Source organism: Typopeltis vanoorti, chromosome 10 (genome assembly GCF_054136105.1).
Source record: "Typopeltis vanoorti isolate ZY-2024b chromosome 10, IOZ_Tvanoo_1.0, whole genome shotgun sequence".
Lineage (NCBI taxonomy): Eukaryota > Metazoa > Arthropoda > Arachnida > Uropygi > Thelyphonidae > Typopeltis > Typopeltis vanoorti.
Window position 1 is genome coordinate 93,708,669 of NC_143558.1, and position 6,260 is coordinate 93,714,928.

At 33.6% G+C, this 6,260-nt stretch overlaps 1 protein-coding gene across 1 annotated transcript in view; it reads right to left on the reverse strand.

Annotated features, from left to right (window-relative positions):
* Positions 1–2,805, reverse strand: part of LOC150102597 (sulfotransferase 1B1-like) — a 213,354-nt gene extending 210,549 nt beyond the window's left edge. The window contains exon 1 of the mRNA XM_090399000.1: positions 2,658–2,805. The gene's annotated coding sequence lies outside the window, so the exon portion shown is untranslated. The remainder of the gene's footprint in view (positions 1–2,657) is intronic.
* Positions 2,806–6,260: the final 3,455 nt, after the last annotated feature.

Sequence of the window (6,260 nt, forward strand, 5' to 3'; positions counted from 1 at the left end):
AACTCGCCCTCGCGTATATCTTATATCTCGCACCCCTGATTTTACTTAAATTTTACGAAAAAAATAAATTACAAAGTTTCGCATATGCCATGAAAAAAAAATTTCAAAACTTCAAGAAATAGATAGTGAATGCTGTTTAAGAACTTGGGACATGATTGATTTCACCTGAAATAATTGCCAAAAGTTTTCTTTTCTTTTCTTTTTTTTTTTTTTAAATCGGCATCTCTGATACCCTGGATGGGAGCAAAGATGACGCTATTTGGATAGATGCCAATGCACACGAGGAGCCGCTCTCGAAAACGGAAGTAGCGATAGCGAATAGGAAATTCTCGGTAAGTCATACCCATTTTCAGTGTTTGTAAATCATGGTGATCTTATGATTCCGAAATGATAAAAGGAGAAGCAATAATGAAACTGTTTGTTTTAATTTAATTACAGAAGCATTGTCGCTAAAGATTCAAGTATATCGTGTGATAAAGGTGAGCGGCCGATCGCGTAATTAAAATTTAAATGCATAATTAGAATTAAACATTCATAATTAAAATTTAAATGCATCATCCTCATTTAATTTAATTATAAACATCAATTAAGTTTGTTTTTTTTTCTGAAAAACTTTAGTTTCCGAAAATCCCCGCATATATCTTGCGCCACGATTTTTTAACTTTAAGTTTGATGGAAAAAAAGTGCGCTTATATTACTTAAATATAAAGAGCCAATAGGCTTTATTTCGGCGATATAAGCATTATTTAAATTAAGGGGATATTAAATCCCACATTGTTTTAAAACCGAATGAGAAACTCAAAGATTGGAATCAGAGAGTTTCATGCCGAATATAGTATAATAAACTATAAAAGTATTGGCGACTACTAGCGTGAGCTAATGCAAGTAGTCCAAGTACGTAGTACAAACTCGGGCAACTCTCAGCAAAGGTGGTAAAGTTCTGATCGCTATTCTTGGTATTTTCCATAATATAAAACACATTTCCTAGGAAATGTGTTTTACATTATTTTACAAAACATTTTTTACATTATGGAAAATGCCAAGAATAGCGATCAGAACTTTACCACCTTTGCTAAAAGTTCTAAAGTGGTAAAGTTCTGATCGCTATTCTTGGTATTTTCCATAATATAAAACACATTTCCTAGGAAATGTGTTTTACATTATTTTACAAAACATTTTTTACATTATGGAAAATGCCAAGAATAGCGATCAGAACTTTACCACCTTTGCTGCGAGTTGCCCGAGTTTGTACTACGTATTGGACTACTTGCATTAGCTCACGCTAGTAGTCGCCAATACTTTTATAGTTTATTATACTATATTCGGCATGAAACTCTCTGATTCCAATCTTTGAGTTTCTCATTCGGTTTTAAAACAATGTGGGATTTAATATCCCCTTAATTTAAATAGTACGCTTATATTCCAGTAAATACGGCATAGTAATCACAAATGATGCTAGGTGAGGCTCCAACCCACGTAAACACAACTAATCATGTTAACCTACGGCTCTAAATACCTATTTAGAGTGTTATCGTAACCTAAACAGTCAACGGTACTTGAGACGTAATCATTTTGGTATTACTGGTGGTCGATTGGTGGCATTTGAGTTTAGTATTTGCCGCAAAATAAACCAATGTTAGATTAATATTAGGCTGGCGAAAATGTTTGTATACAAATATAATTCTATAAATAGAGACAAGTACATTGTAATTTGGATGAAAATATTTTATTTCATACGATCAAACTTTGGCGGCACACCGTTTGTGAAACGAAGTCGTGCTCTAATGGGTAATCAGTTGACTAAGGAAGATTCATGAGCAATCATTGAGAAATAAATATGTAATTTGGAACGTTTAATAAGATATCAAAATTATAATAAGCTGAAAATAAAAATGAAAATAACTTTATTAATTCACATTTTAGATATATCCAACCACACACGTACAAAAAAAAAAAAAAAAAACTAAAATAATTTCTGAAAGACTTAAACAGAGGACATTAGGGCCATCTTAAAATCAATTAAATAATTATTTAACCACCCAACCGACCATACACGTCAAAGTTACACCTGGATGCGAAATGCTTATTAAAATTGTAATACGTTTGATATTACATTGAACTATATGATGGATACGAAGTGTATGAAGAGTGATGTATCCATATTAACGTCGATGTGGTTTGAATATGATAAATACAACTCATATTAATCTAGAATTTGCCTTAAAATATATACAAGTCTCAAATTTTCGACGTGTGTTAAATTGATAAATTAAAAAGAAATCAGTTGCAGTTGTGATTACTTAATATTAAAAAAAAAGCTTTATTATAACATTCTAAATCAACAGCATAAATGAACAGAAAAAATTGTCTGTAGCATTCACAACTGGAATATTAATGGACACCAGTTATGGAGAATTGTTAGCACGATTTTTAAATGCATGCACATAAAAACTTTATTGTTTATTATTTTCTTCGAAAATTTTATAGAATCGAAGATGAAGTCAAGTTATATGCATTCTGGTTAATAAATTTTGATATTATTTACGGTAAGACTGACCAACATATTCCAGTATTCGCGACATGTTAATTCGCTGCTAACATTCCTCCCTCACCTTACTATTCACGGTTACATTTTAATGTAAATGATTTTTAATTACCTGAGAAGCCAACAGAGGACACTATCCAGGTGCAGACGTGACTATCCTAATCAAAATATTTTAGCTGTTAAGGTGGCAGTTGATCAGCATTCCATAGAGCCTAAGTTTTTTTCCATTACAAAAGAACAGAGTGCATACTGTTTCGTCGCAATCAAAAAAGTGCTATCTTGTTTTCGCGTGTACATGGAGGACATGAAAATGTCAGCCGAACTGATAACGTTTACGAAGCTATATGAAATCATATCACCTTTTCTTCCCCCTTCCTCGTACCATATCAATTACAAAATAGTCTGCGTGAAGAAAAAATAAATAAAATAAAAAGAAAACCTATCGTCTGTTGGCAAAGGTCGTAGCAATACACTTTCAGCGTCCTTTTTTCTTTCTTCTTTCCTCCCTCCTCCCCACAATTCGTACTACACGAAAGTAGACCACGAGTTTTGGTGAGTCCTTATTAAGAAGCCCTCAACGTTATCCTACAAAAATTTTATTTCAAACATTGTCCAAATATAGGGCATGCCAAGTAATGTTTCCATGAAAAAGTATAGCAGATAATACCAACTACATGTATAATAATAAAAAAAAAAGAAAAAAAAAAGAACTTGATGGCACACTTTGAAACTGCAGTTGTATGACTAAGGCAATATACTACTTGAAGTAGCAATGGTGTGAATAGAAAAACTTAGGAAATTAAACCTGCCTCCAGAATTCTGCCGGACCTTCATGCAGTCCCCCCCCCCTGCAGTAACACTGATGTACGATAAGTTTTGTAACAGTGTATTTGTGCGAAACATAAACATAATTATTTGGGGTAAATGATGCATACAATGATTTCTTAAACCAGCAATCTTGGGATCACAGTATCCAGTTTGCGATACACTGTCCTGACCTAGCTCAGTATATTATATCTGAAACCCCTTTTAATATATTCTCATTTTTTTCACATAATTCTCCATAAAAGGGTGTAAACGTATATCACACTAGTATCTCTGAGGGATTAAGAGTTTTCCGATTAGAAAATCGGAAAGACCCAGAAGCGGATTATGTTCCTTTGAGGCCCTAGGAGCAATTTTGTTATTAACTACAAATAATGAAATTTTTTTTTTGTCATTAACTACAAATAATGAAATGCGCTTCATTATTTATGGTAAATAAATAAATAAATAATAAATATAAACGTTCACTAAATTTTTAGAGGCATATTATCTTTTTGCTATGTAATTTTTGCAGCCCCTCGAGATGACTAGACCATAGGCTCTAGGCTAGTGCGCCTATTGGGTAATCCGCCCACTGGAAAGATCCAGAGTCCTAACACGAAACTTTCTCGAGTTACTTCAGGTCTCCAGTAAACAAAATGATGGTATCGCATCGGTAGATGTAAGGCAACTTCCACCTAATTCAGTGCATCACTTATGTCATTTTCAACTTATTATTCATCTGCTATTTCATCTTACATCCCCTTTCGCCGTAACATGCACTTATTTCACTGTTCCTGTTTTAAATCAATGATAAAAAGAGTAAATAAAAACAATTAAACAATGATTAGCTAATGAAAACGGTACCTTTTGAAACTAACATGCTGTCATTCTAGTAACAGAGGACTCCTCATTATCAAGTCACTCTTGGCCCAGCCGCTTTTATCTGTGAATTCCCAATCTACGATAATTTGCAACATACTTTAATTTAGAGATTAACGTAATTAATTGGGAGGCAATCCCGTGGATATATGTCGTTGTGACGGAGTCAACCTGGTCTTCTATTAATGTGAAATGAATGTAAACAATAACTACAGTTTTGACTACTTCACACAGCAAGCATTGTATATATAGTATATAATTTTTCACCCTTTAGCCTACTATTGATTAAATTTATACACCCTTGTTTTCTAAAACGAGTGCGGACGAAAAAGAAATGCTGTCTTATGGATAATAGTATGATAAATTGAAAATCTCAGTAGCTAAGGTAGTGAAAAGATTGAATATATATATAAACTGTGTATGTGTGTTCTTGGATTGGTTATTCTTTGAGGGCAAAGTAATTTCAATTCCTGGGAAGATGAAACCTGTTCTCATCCTCATGAGATGAGTTTTTTAAACTGAAGTTGGGTCACTGTATGCATTAAAAGCCACTGAACATGGGAACATGTTTAGGACATGTGTGCCATGTTCTAAAAGTCTTGTTTTTGCACGATTGAATAAACCCGGATAAGTTATAATGAACAATTTGTAGCCAGTTTATTAGCGATACTCGCCTGCGCTGATCTCTAAAAATGCCTCAGTGCACATGTAGGGGGAAAAATACATCCATCCCATGAGATTCAATAAACGCTCCATAGGTATCCTATCCGTGGTGGACATGCATTTTTACAGTTCCATTAAGTTTACTAGCGGGTGGCATCTGTCATGAACATCTCATTTACCGTATCCCAGCGAATTGTGATCTAGTGAATGAAGAGGAAGGGGAAAATCCATTAAGATAAATTCATCTCATTCGTACTTAGCTGGCGACGATATGGTAGGCTGTGGCATTTTGTCCATTACCAGTATCAAAGGATATAAGTAATACCAGAAAAATATGCCCGAGACAATCATTCCGTCGTTTCTGAGTTGCACGAACTCAGTGCTTGGTATAAATAAATTTATTTATACGTGCTTCGTATGCACAAAATCAACACGAATTGGGTATCACTCCAATCCACTCCTCGCGATCGTTCTCCAGTCCTCTGGTGTCTAATGCTGATGAACACCAGAGATGCGGCAAGTTTTATTTTTCTCTGAAAGTTTATGTTGAATTGTGATGTATTTAACATCAGCATGTTACCTTAGAGCAGTGTTTTTCAATGTGGCACGCGTAGCTCTATAGATATACTAAAGTTCTTCAGGGGTACCAGGTACTCTTTGTGCAGGGCTAGTCCTTATTTATTTATTTTTTCTTTTCATTAACTTTAAAAAAAAAAAAAATTAAACAAAATGCGATCTCTGTTGGTACCGGCTTTGATCGACGACACGATTGCGTTCGTGTCGTCGCGTTCTAACTTTTACATTAAAAATTTGAAGTTAAATAGTCTGAATCACGCTGTTGGAATTCTTTCCTATTCGGATCTTACAGTGTAAAGGTTGTTACTGATTATTTCACCACCAGTGCACGTATCTGTGTCACATTTGTATCACAAATTGTGACTGATGTACAGGTTATACTCGGGCGGATAATACCCTTACATGTTTAGCAATTGCGTTCTTGGTTATTAACAAACCTTGAAAGTGCAATCTAATAAGAATTAATATTAAACATATTTATTTAATATTAATCATATCATCATTCTTTTGTATTTCTCAAATCCTTTTAATATAGATCACTGATCAAAAAAGTGATGTTTGTAATGCACAATAGAAAATGAATTATAACTGTGAGAAAGAAAATACGTTGATGCACTAAGATTAAATATTTATAATGAAAGGAATGTGTGTGAGCCATAAATTTACTATAACGCGAATGGTACAAAAATAAATAAATAAAATAATAAATAAAAGCTTTCATAATTATTCATGTTTTAATTAAAAATATTATCATAACTTCTTTAAAAAATACTCAGCGGGGGAACGCCAT